The sequence below is a fragment of the Hyperolius riggenbachi genome, chromosome 12 (genome assembly GCF_040937935.1).
Source record: "Hyperolius riggenbachi isolate aHypRig1 chromosome 12, aHypRig1.pri, whole genome shotgun sequence".
Lineage (NCBI taxonomy): Eukaryota > Metazoa > Chordata > Amphibia > Anura > Hyperoliidae > Hyperolius > Hyperolius riggenbachi.
The window spans coordinates 241,456,256-241,464,451 of record NC_090657.1 but is presented as its reverse complement, the minus strand read 5'-3'; positions in this window follow the sequence as shown (position 1 = coordinate 241,464,451).

Here is an 8,196-nt window from a genome sequence, read left to right as displayed (position 1 = left end):
GTGAGCAGGAACTAGACCACAATATAATTGTATCCACCCTATCCCCAGCTGTCAGGTGTGAGCAGGAACTAGACCACAATATAATCGTACCCACCCTATCCCCAGCTGTCAGGTGTGAGCAGGAACTAGACCACAATATAATCGTACCCACCCTATCCCCAGCTGTCAGGTGTGAGCAGGAACTAGACCACAATATAATCGTACCCACCCTATCCCCAGCTGTCAGGTGTGAGCAGGAACTAAACCACAATATAATCGTATCCACCCTATCCCCAGCTGTCAGGTGTGAGCAGGAACTAGACCACAATATAATCGCATCCACCCTATCCCCAGCTGTCAGGTGTGAGCAGGAACTAGACCACAATATAATCGTATCCACCCTATCCCCAGCTGTCAGGTGTGAGCAGGAACTAGACCACAATATAATCGTACCCACCCTATCCCCAGCTGTCAGGTGTGAGCAGGAACTAGACCACAATATAATCGTATCCACCCTATCCCCAGCTGTCAGGTGTGAGCAGGAACTAGACCACAATATAAAAGTACCCACCCTATCCCCAGCTGTCAGGTGTGAGCAGGAACTAGACCACAATATAATCGTATCCACCCTATCCCCAGCTGTCAGGTGTGAGCAGGAACTAGACCACAATATAAAGGTACCCACCCTATCCCCAGCTGTCAGGTGTGAGCAGGAACTAGACCACAATATAAAGGTCTCCACCCTATCCCCAGCTGTCAGGTGTGAGCAGGAACTAGACCACAATATAATCGTATCCATCCTATCCCCAGCTGTCAGGTGTGAGCAGGAACTAGACCACAATATAAAGGTACCCACCCTATCCCCAGCTGTCAGGTGTGAGCAGGAACTAGACCACAATATAATCGTACCCACCCTATCCCCAGCTGTCAGGTGTGAGCAGGAACTAGACCACAATATAATCGTATCCACCCTATCCCCAGCTGTCAGGTGTGAGCAGGAACTAGACCACAATATAATCGTACCCACCCTATCCCCAGCTGTCAGGTGTGAGCAGGAACTAGACCACAATATAAAAGTACCCACCCTATCCCCAGCTGTCAGGTGTGAGCAGGAACTAGACCACAATATAATCGTATCCACCCTATCCCCAGCTGTCAGGTGTGAGCAGGAACAAGACCACAATATAATCGTACCCACCCTATCCCCAGCTGTCAGGTGTGAGCAGGAACTAGACCACAATATAATCGTACCCACCCTATCCCCAGCTGTCAGGTGTGAGCAGGAACTAGACCACAATATAATCGTACCCACCCTATCCCCAGCTGTCAGGTGTGAGCAGGAACTAGACCACAATATAATCGTACCCACCCTATCCCCAGCTGTCAGGTGTGAGCAGGAACTAGACCACAATATAATCGTATCCACCCTATCCCCAGCTGTCAGGTGTGAGCAGGAACTAGACCACAATATAAAAGTACCCACCCTATCCCCAGCTGTCAGGTATGAGCAGGAACTAGACCACAATATAATCGTACCCACCCTATCCCCAGCTGTCAGGTGTGAGCAGGAACTAGACCACAATATAATCGTACCCACCCTATCCCCAGCTGTCAGGTGTGAGAAGGAACTAGACCACAATATAATCGTATCCACCCTATCCCCAGCTGTCAGGTGTGAGCAGGAACTAGACCACAATATAATCGTATCCACCCTATCCCCAGCTGTCAGGTGTGAGCAGGAACTAGACCACAATATAATCGTATCCACCCTATCCCCAGCTGTCAGGTGTGAGCAGGAACTAGACCACAATATAATCGTACCCACCCTATCCCCAGCTGTCAGGTGTGAGCAGGAACTAGACCACAATATAATCGTATCCACCCTATCCCCAGCTGTCAGGTGTGAGCAGGAACTAGACTACAATATAATCATATCCACCCCATCCCCAGCTGTCAGGTGTGAGCAGGAACTAGACCACAATATAATTGTATCCATCCTATCCCCAGCTGTCAGGTGTGAGCAGGAACTAGACCACAATATAAAAGTACCCACCCTATCCCCAGCTGTCAGGTGTGAGCAGGAACTAGACCACAATATAATCGTATCCACCCTATCCCCAGCTGTCAGGTGTGAGCAGGAACTAGACCACAATATAATCGTATCCACCCTATCCCCAGCTGTCAGGTGTGAGCAGGAACTAGACCACAATATAATCGTATCCATACCATCCCCAGCTGTCAGGTGTGAGCAGGAACTAGACCACAATATAATTGTATCCACCCTATCCCCAGCTGTCAGGTGTGAGCAGGAACTAGACCACAATATAATCGTACCCACCCTATCCCCAGCTGTCAGGTGTGAGCAGGAACTAGACCACAATATAATCGTATCCACCCTATCCCCAGCTGTCAGGTGTGAGCAGGAACTAGACCACAATATAAAAGTACCCACCCTATCCCCAGCTGTCAGGTGTGAGCAGGAACTAGCCCACAATATAAAAGTATCCACCCTATCCCCAGCTGTCAGGTGTGAGCAGAAACTAGACCACAATATAAAAGTCTCCACCCTATCCCCAGCTGTCAGGTGTGAGCAGGAACTAGACCACAATATAAAAGTATCCACCCTATCCCCAGCTGTCAGGTGTGAGCAGGAACTAGACCACAATATAATCGTACCCACCCTATCCCCAGCTGTCAGGTGTGAGCAGGAACTAGACCACAATATAATCGTACCCACCCTATCCCCAGCTGTCAGGTGTGAGCAGGAACTAGACCACAATATAATCGTACCCACCCTATCCCCAGCTGTCAGGTGTGAGCAGGAACTAGACCACAATATAATCGTATCCACCCTATCCCCAGCTGTCAGGTGTGAGCAGGAACTAGACCACAATATAATCGTATCCACCCTATCCCCAGCTGTCAGGTGTGAGCAGGAACTAGACCACAATATAATCGTACCCACCCTATCCCCAGCTGTCAGGTGTGAGCAGGAACTAGACCACAATATAATCGTACCCACCCTATCCCCAGCTGTCAGGTGTGAGCAGGAACTAGACCATAATATAAAAGTACCCACCCTATCCCCAGCTGTCAGGTGTGAGCAGGAACTAGACTACAATATAATCGTATCCACCCCATCCCCAGCTGTCAGGTGTGAGCAGGAACTAGACCACAATATAATCGTATCCATCCTATCCCCAGCTGTCAGGTGTGAGCAGGAACTAGACCACAATATAAAAGTACCCACCCTATCCCCAGCTGTCAGGTGTGAGCAGGAACTAGACCACAATATAATCGTACCCACCCTATCCCCAGCTGTCAGGTGTGAGCAGGAACTAGACCACAATATAAAAGTCTCCACCCTATCCCCAGCTGTCAGGTGTGAGCAGGAACTAGACCACAATATAATCGTATCCACCCTATCCCCAGCTGTCAGGTGTGAGCAGGAACTAGATCACAATATAAAGGTACCCATCCTATCCCCAGCTGTCAGGTGTGAGCAGGAACTAGACCACAATATAATCGTACCCACCCTATCCCCAGCTGTCAGGTGTGAGCAGGAACTAGACCACAATATAATCGTATCCACCCTATCCCCAGCTGTCAGGTGTGAGCAGGAACTAGATCACAATATAATCGTATCCACCCTATCCCCAGCTGTCAGGTGTGAGCAGGAACTAGACCACAATATAATCGTATCCACCCTATCCCCAGCTGTCAGGTGTGAGCAGGAACTAGACCACAATATAATCGTATCCACCCTATCCCCAGCTGTCAGGTGTGAGCAGGAACTAGACCACAATATAATCGTATCCACCCTATCCCCAGCTGTCAGGTGTGAGCAGGAACTAGACCACAATATAATCGTATCCACCCTATCCCCAGCTGTCAGGTGTGAGCAGGAGCTAGACCACAATATAATCGTATCCACCCTATCCCCAGCTGTCAGGTGTGAGCAGGAACTAGACTACAATATAATCGTATCCACCCCATCCCCAGCTGTCAGGTGTGAGCAGGAACTAGACCACAATATAATCGTATCCATCCTATCCCCAGCTGTCAGGTGTGAGCAGGAACTAGACCACAATATAAAAGTACCCACCCTATCCCCAGCTGTCAGGTGTGAGCAGGAACTAGACCACAATATAATCGTACCCACCCTATCCCCAGCTGTCAGGTGTGAGCAGGAACTAGACCACAATATAAAAGTACCCACCCTATCCCCAGCTGTCAGGTGTGAGCAGGAACTAGACCACAATATAATCGTACCCACCCTATCCCCAGCTGTCAGGTGTGAGCAGGAACTAGACCACAATATAATCGTATCCACCCTATCCCCAGCTGTCAGGTGTGAGCAGGAACTAGACCACAATATAATCGTACCCACCCTATCCCCAGCTGTCAGGTGTGAGCAGGAACTAGACCACAATATAAAAGTCTCCACCCTATCCCCAGCTGTCAGGTGTGAGCAGGAACTAGACCACAATATAATCGTATCCACCCTATCCCAAGCTGTCAGGTGTGAGCAGGAACTAGACCACAATATAAAGGTACCCATCCTATCCCCAGCTGTCAGGTGTGAGCAGGAACTAGACCACAATATAATCGTATCCACCCTATCCCCAGCTGTCAGGTGTGAGCAGGAACTAGACCACAATATAATCGTACCCACCCTATCCCCAGCTGTCAGGTGTGAGCAGGAACTAGACCACAATATAATCGTATCCACCCTATCCCCAGCTGTCAGGTGTGAGCAGGAACTAGACCACAATATAATCGTATCCACCCTATCCCCAGCTGTCAGGTGTGAGCAGGAACTAGACCACAATATAATCGTATCCACCCTATCCCCAGCTGTCAGGTGTGAGCAGGAACTAGACCACAATATAATCGTACCCACCCTATCCCCAGCTGTCAGGTGTGAGCAGGAACTAGACCACAATATAATCGTATCCACCCTATCCCCAGCTGTCAGGTGTGAGCAGGAACTAGACCACAATATAAAAGTACCCACCCTATCCCCAGCTGTCAGGTGTGAGCAGGAACTAGACCACAATATAAAAGTACCCACCCTATCCCCAGCTGTCAGGTGTGAGCAGGAACTAGACCACAATATAAAGGTACCCACCCTATCCCCAGCTGTCAGGTATGAGCAGGAACTAGACCACAATATAATCGTACCCACCCTATCCCCAGCTGTCAGGTGTGAGCAGGAACTAGACCACAATATAATCGTATCCACCCTATCCCCAGCTGTCAGGTGTGAGCAGGAACTAGACCACAATATAATCGTATCCACCCTATCCCCAGCTGTCAGGTGTGAGCAGGAACAAGACCACAATATAAAAGTCTCCACCCTATCCCCAGCTGTCAGGTGTGAGCAGGAACTAGACCACAATATAATCGTATCCATCCTATCCCCAGCTGTCAGGTGTGAGCAGGAACTAGACCACAATATAAAAGTATCCACCCTATCCCCAGCTGTCAGGTGTGAGCAGGAACTAGACCACAATATAATCGTACCCACCCTATCCCCAGCTGTCAGGTGTGAGCAGGAACTAGACCACAATATAATCGTATCCACCCTATCCCCAGCTGTCAGGTGTGAGCAGGAACTAGACCACAATATAATCGTATCCACCCTATCCCCAGCTGTCAGGTGTGAGCAGGAACTAGACCACAATATAAAAGTATCCACCCTATCCCCAGCTGTCAGGTGTGAGCAGGAACTAGACCACAATATAATCGTACCCACCCTATCCCCAGCTGTCAGGTGTGAGCAGGAACTAGATCACAATATAAAAGTACCCACCCTATCCCCAGCTGTCAGGTGTGAGCAGGAACTAGACCACAATATAATCGTACCCACCCTATCCCCAGCTGTCAGGTGTGAGCAGGAACTAGACCACAATATAATCGTATCCACCCTATCCCCAGCTGTCAGGTGTGAGCAGGAACTAGACCACAATATAATCGTATCCACCCTATCCCCAGCTGTCAGGTGTGAGCAGGAACTAGACCACAATATAATCGTATCCATCCTATCCCCAGCTGTCAGGTGTGAGCAGGAACTAGACCACAATATAATCGTACCCACCCTATCCCCAGCTGTCAGGTGTGAGCAGGAACTAGACCACAATATAATCGTATCCACCCTATCCCCAGCTGTCAGGTGTGAGCAGGAACTAGACCACAATATAAAAGTACCCACCCTATCCCCAGCTGTCAGGTGTGAGCAGGAACTAGACCACAATATAATCGTACCCACCCTATCCCCAGCTGTCAGGTGTGAGCAGGAACTAGACCACAATATAATCGTATCCACCCTATCCCCAGCTGTCAGGTGTGAGCAGGAACTAGACCACAATATAATCGTACCCACCCTATCCCCAGCTGTCAGGTGTGAGCAGGAACTAGACCACAATATAATCGTACCCACCCTATCCCCAGCTGTCAGGTGTGAGCAGGAACTAGACCACAATATAAAGGTACCCACCCTATCCCCAGCTGTCAGGTGTGAGCAGGAACTAGACCATAATATAAAAGTACCCACCCTATCCCCAGCTGTCAGGTGTGAGCAGGAACTAGACCACAATATAATCGTACCCACCCTATCCCCAGCTGTCAGGTGTGAGCAGGAACTAGACCACAATATAATCGTATCCACCCTATCCCCAGCTGTCAGGTGTGAGCAGGAACTAGACCACAATATAATCGTACCCACCCTATCCCCAGCTGTCAGGTGTGAGCAGGAACTAGACCACAATATGATCGTATCCACCCTATCCCCAGCTGTCAGGTGTGAGCAGGAACTAGACCACAATATAATCGTATCCACCCTATCCCCAGCTGTCAGGTGTGAGCAGGAACTAGACCACAATATAAAAGTACCCACCCTATCCCCAGCTGTCAGGTGTGAGCAGGAACTAGACCACAATATAATCGTACCCACCCTATCCCCAGCTGCCAAGTGTGAGCAGGAACAAGACCACAATATAATCGTATCCACCCTATCCCCAGCTGTCAGGTGTGAGCAGGAACTAGATCACAATATAATCGTATCCACCCTATCCCCAGCTGTCAGGTGTGAGCAGGAACTAGACCACAATATAATCGTATCCACCCTATCCCCAGCTGTCAGGTGTGAGCAGGAACTAGACCACAATATAATCGTATCCACCCTATCCCCAGCTGTCAGGTGTGAGCAGGAACTAGACCACAATATAATCGTACCCACCCTATCCCCAGCTGTCAGGTGTGAGCAGGAACTAGACCACAATATAATCGTATCCACCCTATCCCCAGCTGTCAGGTGTGAGCAGGAACTAGACCACAATATAATCGTACCCACCCTATCCCCAGCTGTCAGGTGTGAGCAGGAACTAGATCACAATATAATCGTACCCACCCTATCCCCAGCTGTCAGGTGTGAGCAGGAACTAGACCACAATATAATCGTATCCACCCTATCCCCAGCTGTCAGGTGTGAGCAGGAACTAGACCACAATATAATCGTACCCACCCTATCCCCAGCTGTCAGGTGTGAGCAGGAACTAGACCACAATATAATCGTATCCACCCTATCCCCAGCTGTCAGGTGTGAGCAGGAACTAGACTACAATATAATCGTATCCACCCCATCCCCAGCTGTCAGGTGTGAGCAGGAACTAGACCACAATATAATTGTATCCATCCTATCCCCAGCTGTCAGGTGTGAGCAGGAACTAGACCACAATATAAAAGTACCCACCCTATCCCCAGCTGTCAGGTGTGAGCAGGAACTAGACCACAATATAATCGTATCCACCCTATCCCCAGCTGTCAGGTGTGAGCAGGAACTAGACCACAATATAATCGTACCCACCCTATCCCCAGCTGTCAGGTGTGAGCAGGAACTAGACCACAATATAATCGTACCCACCCTATCCCCAGCTGTCAGGTGTGAGCAGGAACTAGACCACAATATAATCGTATCCACCCTATCCCCAGCTGTCAGGTGTGAGCAGGAACTAGACCACAATATAATCGTATCCACCCTATCCCCAGCTGTCAGGTGTGAGCAGGAACTAGACCACAATATAATCGTACCCACCCTATCCCCAGCTGTCAGGAGTGAGCAGGAACTAGACCACAATATAATCGTACCCACCCTATCCCCAGCTGTCAGGTGTGAGCAGGAACTAGACCACAATATAATCGTATCCACCCTATCCC